The 18664-nt window shown below is 38.9% G+C and overlaps 1 protein-coding gene across 1 annotated transcript in view; it reads right to left on the bottom strand.

Moving 5' to 3' along the window:
* slc8a2a (solute carrier family 8 member 2a) overlaps positions 1-18664 on the bottom strand; it is a 33410-nt gene that overhangs the window by 13808 nt on the left and 938 nt on the right. The window lies entirely within an intron of this gene.

The following is an 18664-nucleotide window of genomic DNA, read 5'->3' as shown; positions in this document are numbered from 1 at the left end:
TCTAATAAAAAGAGATACAATGGGGTGTAACAGACTTACAGTACATGTTTGTTTACCTCGCTTTTGTTTAAAGAAAGAATAATTTAATTGTATACAGGGGTAAGGTTTCTAAAAGAAAACAAAAGAAATCACCAAAATCTTTACAGTTCAATTAGCTGTTTGATCAGTTGTGATACTGGTTGCAAACTGTCTCTCTGTCTGTCTGTCTGTCTTTCTGTGTGTGTGTGTGTGTGTGTGTGTGTCTGTCTGTCTGTCTGTCTGTCTGTGTGTGTGTGTGTGTGTGTGTGTGTGTGTGTGTGTGTGTGTGTCTGTCTGTCTGTCTGTGTGTGTGTGTCTGTCTGTCTGTCTGTGTGTCAGACTGAAGAGAAAAAGTCCCAATACCTACTAATAGTTAGAAACATTTTGAAGTTAGTTAGTTACTCTTCTTGGTGTGTTCGGCCCTTTAGTCTTACTAAATTCCACTTTGTTGTTGAATGTTATATGTAAAAATAGTTTCATGTCATAAAAAACACCTGCATGATTACATAAAAGAACATGTACATGCAGTACATACATAAAGGCATTATATAACCTCACATGTAAGGGTTGCTTGTTTCTTGTTTCTAACGAGAGCTACGGTACAAGTGCCATTTACTTATAAGACCCATTTAAGTGAAGCTTTTAAGTGAACACTGCCCTAAAATGGACCTATTTTTAAATTTGCACCACCTCAGCTTTTTGTGTAAAAATACACCAAAAACGTTAACAGTGGCTGTAAAACACCTCAGCATTTCTTAATCAAAGCACCACATCTTCAACCTGTAAAAGTGAAACCTGAGCCTACTGCGTAGTATCAGTTTTGTGAGTAATTTGAGTATAAAATGTGCATTACTAACACTTGCCAAAACATTCTTTTCCTTCCTGTATGATAATCCCATGTAATACCCAGCAGGTGATGATTAGCCTACTAACTAATGCACACCCCCATGCATATTGTTTCAGGGATGTCTTTTGGGGACTGTGCTGCACTGTTTGCCAGGAAGCAGTTTTTTTTATTTTTTATTTTTTACCATAGCCACCAACACAAAGGCATCTTAATAGCAATTAAAAGTAAACTGAGCCGACGTAATTGAGAAGAGTAAACTCAAGCCAGGTTGTTAAGGCTCCTGTGGTTATCATTCTCTAGCACTAATCACTGAACCCTGGTGGTGAGAATGAGCGCTAATTTATAACTCGTGGTGTTTTTCTGCCTGCAGCCATGCAGCGCTGTGTCAACACCTCTGTGTGAATGCTACTTGAAAGCTAATTTTAGACAAACTTCTGAAAAGCCTCTTGAAAACCAGTTGAGCCAGCTGGTCAGCTAATAATATATGATAATAAATGGCATCTGGAGATGAAAAAGAGAAATGCATTCGATAAATATTTAAATGCAACCACTAATGTCCCTTTAAAGAATGCAATTATTCAATCAAGTCAATAATTATTGATACAATAATATAAGTTATTATAATGGTCATAAATCATCACAAGAGTAGCTTACTTCCTTGTTTATTGCTGCAATTAATAAAATGCAGAGGAGGAGAAAAGAGCATCTGTCTTCACAAAAATGATCTGTTGTGTTTGATGGTAATTTATTTGTGCTTTAGAACGTTATCACTGGGAAACAATAGTGAAATAAGCTTTATTTCTCTCTGTCTACTGTACAATGATAAATTAATTTGATCTCAACTGCTGCCAGAAAACGCTTGGTTATGTTGTGAACTTGGTTCTCTGAGTGAAGAGACTCTCTCCCCACCGTACATATGGAATAAGTTACGTTGTAACCTTGGTTCTCTGAGTGAAGATACTCTCTCCCCACCGTACATATGGAATAAGTTACGTTGTAACCTTGGTTCTCTGAGTGAAGATACTCTCTCCCCACCGTACATATGGAATAAGTTACGTTGTAACCTTGGTTCTCTGAGTGAAGATACTCTCTCCCCACCGTACATATGGAATAAGTTACGTTGTAACCTTGGTTCTCTGAGTGAAGAGACTCTCTCTCCACCGTACATATGGAATAAGTAACAGTGTAACTCATAGTTACACAGGAGAGAAGCCAGTCATTTGAGTTTGTGGCAAAACCTTTCAGTGCTCGTTTTTCATTTTGTGACTTTCAATTGAATTTTTCCAGTCTTATTTCTTCACTGAAGTTTTCTGTAAAATAGTGTTAAAATCTCGTCTCGTCTCGATCTCGTGAACACAATTTTGTGTCTTGTCTCGTGAGCTGGGTGTCTCGTCCCACCACTAAACATGTTTTAGTAGAAACACAAAATACAAGTATGGACTATATAATAGGTCCCCTTTAATCTGCCACTGTCCTCATTGACACCCATCACTGGTCAGTTGCACGAGTAAACTTTGTGTGTGCTATTTATTTATTGGCCATTACAGGTCATTACTAATCCCTGAGTTGTGATGTACGTGTCTTAATGACATGGTTCCGTTTTTTTTTGTTGTAATTGTAAATTGTTGTAAAAAAATTGTAATCACTAACCACAGTCAAGACACTAGCAGTGTAATATACTACCTAAACAAAGCAAGTGTTGATGCTTAAATTTAAGGCCTATCAATTGATTCAAATATTTAATCGCTTTTAATAGTACGATTGTCCTAGTTATTTTTGCGATTAATCGCAAATTTAATAGCACATTTTTATCTGTTCTAAATGTACTTTAAAAGGTTTTTTTTCTCACGTTTTTAAAGCTCTTATTAACAAAGGAGCGGAGAAATATTTATGCAAATGTTTGTTATTATTGCAACAATCCAAAACAATTACAAATACTGCCTAGAATAACCTCAAAAGGTATTGTATGCTCCAAAAATAAATGCTGAAATAAAATTGGCAAACTGAACACAACAGATGGGCATTTTGACCTGAATGCATCAGCCGTATGCTCGGCCAGCAAGTGGTATCTGAGACTGGACGTCCTCGGGTGGTAACATCGACACAGCTACAGTACATGAAATAACTTTAGTCTTGTGGAGAGTGCCATCTGGAGGGGCTTTGAAACTCACAGAACGCGTGTTCGGTAAGAAAATAGTGGCGTTTAAAGGAATTTGTGTTAACTCGTTATTACTGCATTCATTTTGACAGCCCAATACATTTATAAAGTTTCATTTTACTTTTGAAAAATGTGTTCTTTTAGAGCATTTCTAATGCATGTTTTGGATTAAAGGAAGGCTTAATAATGTCAAAGTACAGACATCAGCGGAGCAGACACATGTTAAAGGGTAGCAGGCAGTTTACAGCCTGAGCTTGTCTGATGATGTATGGGTGTGAGTACAGCTGGGTGGTAGAAAGCTTTCAGTCCCTCTGTGCTGCTCCTGGGCCCACCCCCTCCACTTTCCCTGCACAGGTGACACTGCACTATTGTGCAACGAGAGTTGAAACAGATACTGGGGTGCTGCATCTTTGATGCAGCCTGAGCTCTGCCAGCTCATTATGGAGTTGTGATTCAGAAACATAGCCCAGAGGGCCTGTCGCATCGCATTTCACTTTCCAAGGACTGCTATGGTTACCGTGACCTCAGACAGAGGGCCACCTTACACCAGGGGGTTAACTTCCTTAATGTTCATATTTTGGACAACAATAGTGCACAAGTAACAGAGCGGCGTGGCACAAGGCAGGGGGATTAGTAATAGAAATATAGATCTTCCTGTTAAATCAATTCTTATACGATATGATGGCCCCAGTGAAATATTATAATACTGCTAGGCTGTGACGAGAGTACCAGCTTTGTTTTTACCATTACAGCCAACACTTTCACATGAAACCAGCAATGTGTACTCACACCACCTAAGCATAAAGTGTGTTAACAAATACTTTCACATTTTCCTGGTTATACAACCTGGGCTACACAAAATACATTACATGTCATTTAGCTGACGCTTTTATCCAAAGCGACTTCCAATACACTTTTCATAACATGCTGTCTTTCGAGTCTACGTATGTGTGTGCGTCATTCTTAAGATCCAAGAGCAGATTTGTTTCGTAAGGGTTAGTGGTGCATTTTCCTCGCAGATAGGCCACGGAGGGCAATTTATGAGTGCTAAATCATCAAGGAGCCAGTGCTGGAAGAGCTGGATGCATTATTGATTGATGCATTCATCTAAATATATCTTGCTTTCATGTCACCTACAAGCCGCTCTGTAAACATCATTCAGAAGAGAAGAAAAGGGAGTCCTTCTTAGTCTTTCAATTTAAGAGAGATAAGTAAATAAGCGAGATAAATGGGCAGACTACTGCCACTCCCTGCCCTCACCTAAATGGATCAAAGCTTTTCTCTTTGTTGACACTGATTCAAGTCAACCTTATTTGTTTTTGCTCCAGGAACAATGTTACTGGGCACATACCTGTCTAACTGTTAGGGTCAGGGCTTCAAAAAAGGATAACAATGCTTTAAAAGTCATAAATGTTAAAGGTAAAAGGTGAGGGTAGTGAACAACATAAAGCAGGGGGGGAAAAAACTCTATTCTTACAAGCCTTTCTTATGCCTGGGAAAAGGGGCCGGTGGTCTCCTTGTCTTCTTAGCACACAGGAACAGTGAGCTGGGTGACAGCTCATCTTCCCTTACTGCCCAACACGTCCACTATCTGTCACCACCATCGATAAGTGATTGCCTGGGGTTATCTTACACTGATAGGAGTGACAGCAAAAAAGGGAGTTAGCACCTTTAACAGTGTCATATTTCCTGTAGCTGTCAGGTGAGGGGTGCAGAGCACTCAGGTGTGAGGGTGAGGCAGAGAGGATTTATCCAAGCATCAATGGGAAAATAATAAAGGGACACTTATTGAAACTTGACAAATGCTGCTCCACATGTTTAACTACTACCGTAAGAATACTTGATGTATAATACAGATTTACTTCACCACTGGTAATCTAGTCTATACCCACGACATTCCACTTCCAGGATTGCCCGGAAATTCCGCCGGATGTCCCTCTTTTCAGCCGGATGTCCCTCTTTTCAGCCGGATGTCCCTCTTTTCAGCCGGATGTCCCTCTTTTCCGCTGGATGTCCGTCACCTTCCTCTTTCTTTGTGTTGTAATTTTAAACTGGTGGATTTGTGAGGACTATGGTTAACTGCTCCTCAGATCTCTGCAGGGTAAATCCAGACAGCTAGCTAGACTATCTGTCCAATCTGAGTTTTCTGTTGCACGACTAAAACTACTTTTGAACGTACACGTTCCACCAAAACAAGTTCCTTCCCGAGGCTATTTTGCAGCGGCATCGTGGCTCCGTCCGCTTTCAGCCTGTCAGATTTTTTAAAGATATTTAGGCATTTCTGCTTTATTGGATCGTGTTAGCTATAAAATGAGTGTAATCTGGACACACAGTTAAGTCATCTTGTGATTTATTCCACTTGGTTTCAGTTTTAGTGAAATATGTAAAAAAAAAAAAAAAAAAGAAAAGAAAAGAAAAAGAGCATTGTTTTTTGAAAAAAGAAAGAATCAGTTAATGAATTTGGTCCAATTGGACAGTGCATTCAGAAACAGGGACCTAACTCATGTCTGTGTTAACACACACATGCACACACACACACACACACACACACACACACACAAACACACACACACACAGCTGATCTCAATCACCAATCCATTACAGACAGGAAGAAACTGCCTGAAACAAGCGGCTTCAACATTACCACTGACAAAGATCATCTTTCAAGAAACATTCCATGTATTAATTTCACAGACAACCAATTAAAGTCTGTGCTTGTGTTTATTCTTGAACAGTCACTTAGTAAAGCCCCATGCTGAAATGTAGAGAGTATTGCATTGCTGTAGCTCTCTGCAAACAACAAGGTTAATGGATACATCACTTGAGCCAGTGACTACACTGCCGGCCACAGCCTTGCCAAAGCCTTTTCTGCTGGCTGCTACCACAAGAAAATACCTAATGTATCCTAAAGAATCAAGGGGTTTCAATTATGCCCAAAGTCAGCAATATATATAAAACACATAAATTACCAAAAAAATACAAAGGGAACCTTGTAACCAGACATTAGATCATTTAAAACAATGTGCCAGATGCCTGTGTACACATCCAGCTGACACAGAGCAGCATTAGCATTCATTTGGAGTTGTATTTTGGGCCATCTCCAGTTTCACTCTCCTTTAAGCTCTGTTTATGGTCTTCATTAACTGCTAAGGGAAACATCTTTATCTGCCTGTAGTTTGGTGCTGGTCAGGTAGGGTGTGCACTGGGTTTATGGGAACTCTTTCACTGAAAACAGCTGCCTGCAGGTTGTGGAAAGCAGCTGTCAAACCAAAACAAAGAGCTAAAAAAAAATACTAATACACTGATAATTCTCTCTGTGGGGTCATCATTTGAACCATTTAACATATTGATTATAGTAGCTTTAAATAATTCTTCTAGGGAGACATTTAGGGCTAACCAGGCATTAGCCTAGCCTTTATTTCCTTTAAACTGCTAATTCTCCTGGGACAAGATAATGCTCTTTCTGTCAAGGGAATAATAATACAAAACATGATATTTTCAAGCAGCATATCTTAGTCCTTATTACAAAAATATATGTGGATGCTGTTTTTTCATTTACAATACTGAATGTGCAATCGAGACGGACTGATGATGACTCAGGGTTTTTCAGCGAGGACACCTGAGTCTGGCCAACTAGTTACAGTATATTCTATTGGTTTTATCAAACTAGTTTAGCTTAAGTTCCTTTTTGTGCAATCAGGGCAAATAAAGATCCTGAGAGGAGGTTTTATATCGTTATTAAAAACTCTTTTGTGGCACAAAAGAGTTGCACCAAATGATTGATCTGCTGCTTCATCAGAAAGGTTAGGGAATGTAGGGGAGAGTAACATGGTCATTCTTGTGGTGCTACTTAATGGTGGGTTTGCACTGTCCTTCACGGAGTAGGCAGTTCTTTCATGGGTTTTATGATGATAAAGTAGGTTTCGTAAGTGATGCCCTATCTTTGACTATTTATCTATGTTGGTTATTCTTGTTCATGTTAACTAGTTCTTCTGTTTCTATCACTGTTTGTTCTGAAACTGTTTCTTCCCCCTTTGTTTCTGTGTATCTGAAGTGTTCGATGTTGGCGCATAGCTAAGATGCTACTAGTTGTTTTGGTAGTGTTTGGATGGTCAGATCGAAAGGCTCTTACATGCAGTGTATTTGAGAAAATGAACTCAAGCAATGTTCCCTACAGGTGATTCAGTCTTTGATTTGAGCAATACAGTATAAAACATCCAATTACAGCACAATGATGCAGGGCTTTCCCTGCCATTTTGAGGTTTAGGTGCAGCACCCGAGCTAAGCCGGATTAATGTAACTAAAAGACTTTTCGGTAACGCTTTACTTGAAGGTATCGACATAATCGTGACATGACACTGTCATAACTATGACATGACACTGTCATGAACGTGTCATAAACGTTATAAACAAGTCATAAACGTTTATGACTTCTGTCATTAAGTGTCATTCATTTTTGTCATGACAATTTGACATTCAATTTGTTTGGGATGTCTTTGTAATGACAACTTGACATTAACCAGGATGACATTACCAGAAGATGTATTTGTCATGACAAGTTGAATTTCTTTGGAGTGTCCTTATTAAGACAATTTGACATTAAACAGGATGACATTATGTCAAGTTGTCATGACAAAGACATCCTCTGGTAATGTCATCCTGGTTAATGTCAAGTTGTCATTACAAATACATCCCAAACTAATTTAATGTCAACTTGTCATGACCAAGACAACTTCTGTTAATGTCACTTTGATTAATGTCAAGTTGTCATAATCAAGACAACCCAAACAATGTCAACTTGTCATGACAAAAACCAAATGGCACTTAATGACAGAAGTCATAAACGTTTATGACTTGTTTATAACGTTTATGACACATTCACGACATGTCATGTCTAGGGCTGCCACCTCTTAGTCGATTAGTCGACTAATCAGTCGTTTTGGTCTTAGTCAACTAAGATTTCTTTAGTCGATTAGACATTTTTTATGCTTATTCATGCTTAATTACTTATTTCCAAGAAACTTCTGAGCACATTTATGGTAAACACAAGATTTAAAGTGGTGCTTTTGCAGGATTAATTGTGGAGAAACTCAGTTTTACAGATGGTTAATTAACTACATTTATATTGTGCTTTTCTAGTCTTAACCACCTCTCAAAGCGCACAGCTCTGTCAATTAAATCTACTAATCCATTAGTCGACAAAATCGTATAAGTGTTAGTTGACTAAGAATTTCTTTAGTCAAGGACAGCCCTAGTCATGTCATAGTTATGACAGTGTCATGTCACGATTATGTCGATACCTTCAAGTAAAGTGTTACCAACTTTTCTCAGATCTAATGATTGGCGTTGGACTTCTTTAGCGAGTTTTGTCTTTAAGCTTTTTGAGAGTTATTTATTTATCATCTGCTCTAGCTTTTCCACCGTTTTAGACACAGACATGGAAATAATAATGGTCAAATTGATGTGAAAAAGAGACGCAAAACTACCACAAAGGGACACAAACCGACTACAAAGATACGCCAAATGACCACAGAGACCCAAAGCAACCCCAAAGAAAACAGAAATGACCAAAAAGAGATGCAACACGACCACAAAGAGACACAAAATCTATGGGCAAATAGCATTTTTTTTTTTTATATGAAAAACTTAAACTTTTCTTGAGGAAAGACGCCTAGCCCGACCATCAAGTACCCGTACCTAAGTCTTCCACCAAGCTAAGGGAAAACACTGTGATGTCTGTTCAAGTTACACACAAATCAAGGCAGTTAGATCTAGTCTCTGTTTCCGACTTTCTCTCTGTTTGCACTTAGAGCAAAGAAAGGAAAGAGATCCATCCCTTTAATAAGTAACACAGGCTTTGGCTTGCTGCTGTGGGCCTATCAATGTATCTGATGTATCCGAGTGTAAGATAATCCACTGGCCTACACAGACACACAGACAGATACAGATAGATACAGACTGGGCCAAACTACTAATGTGGCATTAAAGGTCTCTTGTGGAGGTTTAAATTGTAAACAAACATGGTTTAGTGTACATTCAACATTTCTTACTTTTACCACCAAACGCTGCAGTGTGTCACTGTCACACAGATGAACTCAAAATGGTGTCTCGCGGGTGCACTGTAACCAATCTTGACTTAATTCTTTTGATGTGTGTCAACCAGAAGTCTTTTCAAATGATGTAATTATGGGGTGCAACTGACGGTTATTTGCATTGTCGATTAACCTGGTGATTATTTTCTTGATTAATCGATTGGTTGTTCTATAAAATGTCAGAACATGGTGAGATTAATCAGTCAATCAGTGTTTCCCAAAGCCCAAGATGGCGTCCTCAAATGTCTTGTTTGGCCACAACCCAAGATATTCAGTTTACTGTCACAGAGGAGAGAAGAAACTAGAATATAGTCACATTTAACAAGCTGGAATTTTCTTTTTTTTTTCATAAGAAATGTCTCAAACCCAATAATTGATTATCAAAATAGTTGGCGATTCATTTAATAGTTGACATACTTATCGATGAATCAATAAATCTTTGCAGCTCTAGAAGTAATACAACATGTTGAAGAGTTTTACACATGCATGCCCTAAATCTGGGTCCTATAAAGAGATGCTATGCAAAGCAGACTAGGGGTTGTTAAAGAGTTATCCTGTTAACTGCTGAGTTGTTTTCCACTCTGCAAATGTTTAAACAAGTTTAAAACATGTCTCACACACACACACAGACAGACACACAGACACACACACAGACAGACAGACAGACACACTTTAAATTTAGCAATGCTTTAGAGACAAAAGCAAACTACTAAGCATTTCGTAGACACCCAGATCTTAAACTTTTCAAGAGTCATACTTCAACATGAGTAGCTGTCTCTTATACCCCTTTCCCACTAGCCAAAAAACCCACTAACACCCACTAACTTGTGACATGTACTAAAGTGATTCTTGACATTGTGCTGCTTCGCCGTCGCCACAGCTGCCCTGCAAATAAGACATACATACATACACTCTTCTCTTTTGGCGCTTTTCCATTACATGGTACCTACTTGCCTCTACTCTACTTGCCTTTTTTGGTTTTCCATTACGAAAAAAAGTCCCTGGTACCTGCTAACAGGTACTTTTCTTAGTACCTCCTCAGTTGAGGTTCCAAGCGAGCTGAGGCGAGCCGAGAAGGTGACGTGAAACCCTGCAGGCTACAGATTGGTCGGAAAGAATCGTCACTGATCACTGCATTGCTAGCGACAGATGTCATTTTTAAATAGTTTAGCCAGCGGTGTTTTTTTGCTGCCGGAGGCTCCACGCAGAGCTTTCTCTGTAGCATACAAGGGGCCTGATTTTTATACTTGTGCGCTGGTGTGTGTGTCGAGTCGCCGTGTGCCAGGACTCTAGAGTCATATAGTGAGAGAAACAAAGTGTCTCCCCTGTTCTTTCTGACCACGGTGGGAAATCTGGAGCAGTAAAAGTTAACTATCTTGTTGATTTCATGTTGTTGGTTGTTTACGGAGAAGGAGAACCAGGAAATGAGTCGGGGGAAATGCAACGCTACCAAGCCACGCCCACGGCAGTCGCTATGACGACCAGCCACGCTGAGGCGGTAATAAAATCTGCAATGCAAAAGGGACGCACAGTGCGAAGAGGCGAGTCGAGGCGAGTAGAGTCGAGGCGAGTCGAGCAAGTACCATGTAATGGAAAAACGCCATTTGACTGCTGTGAAAAATAAATGTTCCTCCCACTCCTCGAAAATGGTAAGTTTTCTTTTGCTTTTCTGAAATCTTCTATATAAACCGCTGTTGCTCATGTTGTGCCCGCTAGCAGTCCACAGGAAAGAGTGTGGGCGCGTGATTCTCGCGCGTTAACGTGTATATACAATAATAAATTGCTTGTTTTTAAAGGAACACGCCGACTTATTGGGAATTTAGCTTAATTCACTGTAACCCCCAGAGTAAGACAAGTCGATACGTACCCTTCTCATCTCAGTGCGTGCTGTTACGCTGTCTGACGGCTCCAGCATTAGCTTAGCCTAGCACAGATCCTGCAGGTAACTGGTTCCAACTAGCCTACTGCTCCCAAATGTGACAAAAGTGACAAAATAACGCCAACATGTTTCTATTTACATGTTGTGATTTATAGAGTCACAGCGTGTACAAAAAAACAACGTATATTATATATATATAGTTCCCGGTTTGTTTACAGTTAGAAGACGGCTGTGTCTCATGTTACGTTGTTTTTTGTACACGCTGTGACTCTATAAATCACCACATGTAAATAGGAACATGTTGGATTTATTTTGTCACTTATTCGGAGCAGTAGGATTACTGGAACCAGTCACCTGCATGTTCTGTGCTGGCCTTACAGCACGCGATGAGAAAGGTATGTATGGACTTGTCTTACTCTGGGGGTTACGGTGAATAAGCTAAATTCCCAATAAGTCGCCGTGTTCCTTTAAAATGTTGTATGCAATGTTAACCTTGTTAAGCTCAATTTCTAGTGTTATAGATTATTGGTGACTCATGCTATTTTAACATGTTCTGCGGGCAACTCATTGGGTTCTTGCGTGCGACCAGGTGCTCGCGGGCACCGTGTTGGCTACCTCTGGTTTAACCCCTTTTAAAAAAAAAAAAAATACATGTATACATGCAAATCTTGGTGAAAAAAGGGTATCAGAGTGCTGTATCATGTCTCTGTGCTGTGTGAAATCACTCTGTGCATACATTAACTACACTGGCTCAATCAGTACCCCAGTGGACCTAATTGCTTTTTGAGAAGTCCATGTAGACGAAAGATAACCCCAGTCATGCACAGTCTCTGTGGCCAATGGGTCGAAATTACCATCAATCTGGACAGCAGCAGTGCAAGCTCGGCTGAGCACGAGGCTTAGTTTACAGCACGGTGACGGCGGGCACGCTGCCACGCTGTTCACTTCCTCAGGTATGGTGATCTACTTTCAGTCACCACAGTTCAACTCCTATTTCTCCCACTGCTATATGTACAGTCCAATGGTGAAACTTTCAAGGTCTACGACAATAATCTTAAAGAATTTTACTTTAGAAATCTGACATCTATCTTGTGGGAAACTAGTCTTCTTGCCCTGTGGCCAACCCGTGATGTCAAAAACTGAAAAAATGGGACTGTGACATACACAGAATGATGCTCTGTGGATGAAAGAGCACTCCCCTAATAACTGTTAGCACTGTCAAAGTTTGAAGATCACATACAACAAAATAATCTGAAAAAAATAAAATCGAAAGATATCGAAATAATCCCATTCCAAAAAAGTCTCTCAATTTAGTTTCTTAGTTCTAACTTTTGAAGACCATTACTCTACTCACTGGGGCTTTGATAGGGATTTACATGTTTGAAAGTCATCACAGACTGTTGTGATCTGTAATAGGTCTTTGTAAACACACTTTATAGCCCACTAAATGGCTCATACCCTAACATGCAGTCTCATTTTTGGACACTGCCATAAAACTGCTCAATTATTTGGCCATGATGGCCTAGACCACAAGATGTATTATAGGTCTTTTATTATGTACTATATTACGGGTTTGTTCTTCATTGTACTAAGCTTATAATGTTTGTTACTGAAGTCAAAGTTGCAGTAGCAATGGTGTTGTTACATTATATTGTATTATAATAAGTTTCTGATATTCTTCCCCTCTCATGTTTGTAAATGGGGTGGACTAAACACCTAGTATAGTTCAATGAACAACATATAGTTCAATGAATAACTCCTATTTATACCTTGAAACCTACTATTATAATTTTTGTTACTTAGGTAGAATGTAGATGTTACAGGTGTACCTAATAGCATGGCCACTGAGTGTGTGTGTGTGTGTGTGTATAAATTTCTCTCTTTTTTAATAGCTTTTGTTTTCATGCAAATACGTATTATATTGTTTAGGTAATTTATATTGCATAATATGTGGCATCTCACTACACATTGCACTTTAATAATGATGTGACAAATACATTTGTTTTATTTGATTTATAATATTATATCATAATATTATATCATATGACCATGCTACTAATGTATATCCAAGGGTGATTTCAGGTTAAGCAGGAATTACATACTGTGAGATTTCAGAAGAGGCCCCTTGAGATATGGGAGGTGGGGGGTAGTTAGAGAGTTTAACGTCACTCTTCTCTAATCACTTTGACTCTGAGATAAATAATCCATTTGGCATCTCTAAGCCCTTTGCAGCTCTCGTTTCTCCCCCTAGAGTCATTCGGCCTCAGCTATAAACGTTACACATCCTTTTCTCGAGATTTCTCCTGCACATGTGCCTCAGGCTGGGCGCACTGTAAAACGAAGAGGCAGGTGGACAGAGAGAGGCCGCATGGGGCCGGAGGTAAGGTGGACAGAAAGGGGTTCGGTAGACTAACAGCTGACAGCCAGCAGACAGCAGCTCCGGAGGTTTCCATTACCTGAGACACCCTGCCCAGCCACTGGCAGCCCTGTCACCTTAGAAGGAACAGCACTTTTAACTCCAGTACGGACCCAGACAGGGTCACCGGTTTGGCAATATTCCGGTTACTGTCAGAAACATCAATAAAGGGCCGTCCACGCGCCAAGAACAATAACTATAACCAGAACTATAACGACGTAGGGGTGCTACGAATCACCAAACTCACGGTTTGGGTCACGGTTTGGAGTCACGGATCGGATCGGTTTTCGGTTCAGCACAAACACAGCAACCAGTGCTTACTGTGATATGAGAAATACTTTCAAAGTACTAATGTTTCAAAATGTCAAAATACACGGAGCTAAAGCAGGGCTCGACATTAAGGCTTGTCCGCTTGTCCGGGACAAGTGGATTTTTTGTAGGGCAAGTGGAAGAGAAATTTATTTGTCCCACTGGACAAGTTAAAACTCAAACAAACTCAAATGCCATGTTAGTTCACGTCATGTGCCACTCATTACGTCTATGTTACCGATTTGAAACAATAATTTCTTTCCACCGCAATCCCGGTCAGCGGACCGCTAACGTTAGACCCAGCCTGCTGTTCAGCTCGTTCTCTGTAAGCGATGCAGCATGAAAGCACGGTGAACCTGCCGGTGTTAGTTAGCTAACGTTAGCTTGCTAACTCCGCCTTAACGTTACCTCCTCGCCACATCGTTGACAGGAAAGGAGAGACCCGGTGCTAATACGGCACCGGTGCCTTAACCACCTTTATCTACCGGATCGAATTGCAACACGGTGCCACTGAAATGCCTGCGCTTCTCTCGGATGCTCCGAAAACGGACGTTAGAGGCAACCTAAACATCGCCGCATGTTACGCTAGTTAACACTACACTCAACAGCAAGTAACGTTAGCCTATCGTTAGCTAGCAGCTGGAGTAAACAGTTAAAATGCTGACAGCTAAACAGTGTAAAAGTGTGTCTGTATTTCACTGGAGAGGAACATATGGCAGTGTGCCGCTGCTGTTGTCGGAAAAACACAGATGTTGCGTTCACTTGAAATTCGCCCCACCAGCGTCGTGCTGCTTCAAAGTTGTTGTAAAATACCCTTTTCCTATCCAGTGGTTGTTTTTGTCGTTTAACAGGAACTTACTGGTGAAATAAGTTATTGTTATAAGTTATTGTTGTTACATTTTTAATAAATCATTTAATTTTGCCTTAGCAATAAACAAGCCATTCTATAATGTCGTTTTTTTGCTCCTTTTTGAAAAGAAAATATGCAGATTAAATATCAGGTAATAATCAACTGTAAAGTAGCTACACCTTTTTAAAAGGATCCTTTCGGTAAATCAGCCTCTGCCGGGTAGAAATTTGTGAAATTGTATAAAAAAAGTTAACACCAACATTTAGTGGCAAAATCCATTGTTAGGTCTACAAAATTATTTTAGATATAGTAGAAGTTCAAGTCACCACTACCTCTGGTCAAAATATTGATTTAGTATCTCAGAATATAAACTAAGAATCTCAAAGTAATGAGAAAATGTCAAATATTGACTTAGAATCTCAATATATTGGCTTAGTATATCAATATATTAATTTATCTCAAAATATTGACTTAGTATCTCAATATTGACTTAATATCTCACTATACTGGTTCAGTATCTCAATATATTGATTTAACTCAAAATATTGACTTAGTAGGCCTATCTCAATATATTGACTTAGTAACTCAGAATATTGACAAAGAATCTCAAACCAATAAGAACATTTAAAATATTGACTTACAATCTTAATATATTGACTCAATATCTCAAAGTATCGACTTAGTATCTCAATATATTGACTACGTAACTTAGAATATTGACTAGGAATCTGAAAGTAATGACAAACTTTAAAATACTGACTTAGAATCTCAATATATTAACTTCTGCACACCGGCGTACAACATATTACTTTGTATTATGGAGTCTGGAGATCCTTTTTTCTTGTTGAAGGGGAAATCTATTGTTGGGACACGTTTGTTTCTACTGTTTCAACTGAATTGTATTAATATTGATAGTTTGGATGCTTTCAACGGTTTGTTCAAATTCTGCATTAGCAAAACACAATTTTTTTTATAAAATGATGAATAGCCGGACAAGTGACTTTTATGCATGGACAAGTGAAACGTAAATGTACTTGTCCGAAGGACAAGTGCCTCAAAAAGTTAATGTCAAGCCCTGCTAAAGGATACTGCTGGCTGTGTGATGGTGTCGACTACACAAACACTGCTGCTTGCACTTTGACTATCACTACTGGACCTCCGTGAGCAATCACTAATCTTAGAAATGGAATTTTTTTTCCACCCGATGTAACTCATAAGGAGAACACCTCTACTTATTACCCAGTCTAAGGTAACATATTGCTTATAATGTACATGGTTGAGCAATCTAAATTACAACAGAAAATGAAAGCAAGGAAAAGTCAATAAACCACAAACTTTTTTTTTTTTCCATTTGAAACCATTTGTGGTGCCTTTTAGTCCTCACCACGGCCGCTTCAATTCAGGGCAACAATCTAGTTTAGACCAACAAAATGTTAACAAAATGTGCAGAGGCAGCCAGCAGGCCTGAACACACAATAGGAGTCAATGAAAACAAAACAGACCCCACAACAGGCACTCACTAACTCTCCTCTCCTCTCCCACTCGCTCACACACACACACACACACACTCACAGAGGCTGGTAAATACTATCCATTACAGCATGTACACCGCTGTAACCATTATAGTATCATTGCTTCAATAACTAAATGAGGTATAGTAATCTAATTCACTCAGGGTCAAAGAGACCCAGCCGCAGGTTTTCACTTCCCAAATTCAAGTGGACAAAAAGTCAAATATACAGTTTGACTGATTGATCGTAGAGGAGATGTGAGGTGTTGTATAGCCCTTTGTCCTGTGGCACCTGCGATGGGCACACGTCCTGTATCTTTTCCTGTATACAATGCCGCAGCATTGGTTTACTTGAGCCGTCACATACGGGAGATAAGTGTCAGTGAGCTGTTTGTATTGAGAGTCTAAACCCCAACACATATTGTCTTCCAGATTTCACGAAAGACAAGAAAGTCCTAAGACATTAAACTGCATACTGACAGACATCTTTTAAACGAGGCTGCCTGCAACTAACGATTGTTTTATTATGGATAAATCTGCAGATTATTTTCTTGATTTAATCGTTCTGTCTATAAAATGTGAAAGAGTTGTGAAAAAATTCCTAAGGACACATTTACAACAACGTCCACAGTCTAACATCTAAAGGCATCAAATTCACAATGATTTAAGAACAAAGAGAGAAGCAAAGGAGAAAAGAGAAAATACTCACATTCATGAAGCTGGTAACAGAAATGTTTGGCTTTTTTGCTTAAAAAGTGAACACAAATAAATTATAAAAGAAATAGTTGCTGATTATTCAATCAGTCCACTAATAATTTCAGCTCTATGTGTAAATCTACTCATAGCCAACAAAATAAGTTTTGTATTAATATAACAAAGATTTCCTGCAATTATGTGGCCAGGTTGGCTCAGTGGGTAGAGCAGGCGCACATATACTGAGAGGTTTATACCTTGACGCAAAGGTCCAGGGATCAAATCTGACCTGTGACATTTTCCTGCATGTCTTCCCCCTCTTTCTCACCTAGCTGTCCTATCAAAATAAAGGCAGAAAAGCCCCAAAAAGTAATCTTTAAATTTGCTGTAATATCACAGTCTATTGCTTTTGCCATTAATTATGTTGAATTATAGGGATGGAAAGATGCATCGTGAATCGGTTACAAATCGACAGAAATGTGTAAAGATTACAACCGGTTGAGATGAAAACTGAATGGCGACGCAATTTTTAAACAGCCTGGGGCGTAAACATGCTGTACGTTTGATTTCACTTGTTTGACTTCAGACGTCACTACGTCTTCTTAGTTTATTTATTTAAAGAGATTTGTTTCTATTTATTTCGTTATTTTGATGTGGGATTTGTTTTAATAATCTAATTATTCATTTGTTTATTTCATGTTCGTTTTTGAGGACACATCTGTTGTTTTGCACAGTTTATAGAAATGAAGGAATCATTTTCGGTCATTTGTCTGCAGCTCATTCTGTTGAGAAAATCGTATCGTGAACTATAAATTGGGAATTGTATCGTGAGTTGAGTGTATCGTTACATCCCTAATGAATTATCTGAAATGTAAGTGTTGATAACCTGTTGTGTGGTGCTGAAATAACCCAAAGTTCGTTTATTGTTATCCATTCGTAAACACTGCATATATGAATATTAAGTATAACGTTTCCAGAGAGCAGCCACAAAAGGCATGTATGAGTAAAAGAGAATGCAAAATCGAAAAAAGAGCCTTTTCGGATGCTTATCTGAAAAGTGATATAAGCGATATCATCTGGGTAATCAAATATAATGGATTGAAACTGGGGGGTGGAGCTGCAGTCAACGCCTGCTGTCTCACACATCAGCAACTCTCAACAAGCCTGTGGGCAGCCAGCACTCGTGGACACAAGAGATGGCCGAGTGGGACAGTGTATGTGGCAGACAATCTGCTAAATGAATGATGCTTTTATAAATATAAATATAAATATATAATGTCGGCTCGGAAGTTCAGCCCTCATCAGAAAATGTCAGGGAGAAAGCAAAGTGATCTTTCCGAATCAAACATTTTTGAAAATTTAAAAAAATTTTAAATTAAAATTTTTAATTTATTAAATGGATTTCTTCAACCAGAAGAAACTGGCAAAAAATGCTGCTGTTAAACAAAAACGAGCAAGCAGGGCGTTTTTCGGTAAGTTGGTGTTATTTCCTCAACAAAAAGTTTCATTACATGTCGATATTTATAACCATTAACCAATACAGCCTACAGTGGTGATACTCATTTTACAGTTGTGGAGGTACATTATGGTTTTGTATTATTGCACTAATGTCCCGTACATTTCTTCCTTTGTTTGGGAATCCAGTTGTTTCTTGTGCCAACATTTTTGACAATTTGAATCAATTTGACAAGTTAAGTATATTGGAAAAACCGTTAATAATAATTTTAAAAAAGGTTAGTTAAAAATTTACTAGCTGTACTTTTTTTTGTATTTCTAATGTAGATTCCTACTAGTGATTATGGTTTAACTGGTCCCCAGCAATAACAAAAAATGGTTTCTACTAGGGCTGCACAATTAATCGCAATTGTATCGAAATCGCAATATGGACTAGT

Source organism: Perca flavescens, chromosome 13, assembly GCF_004354835.1.
Source record: "Perca flavescens isolate YP-PL-M2 chromosome 13, PFLA_1.0, whole genome shotgun sequence".
NCBI lineage: Eukaryota > Metazoa > Chordata > Actinopteri > Perciformes > Percidae > Perca > Perca flavescens.
This window is presented reverse-complemented; position numbering and strand designations above follow the sequence as displayed.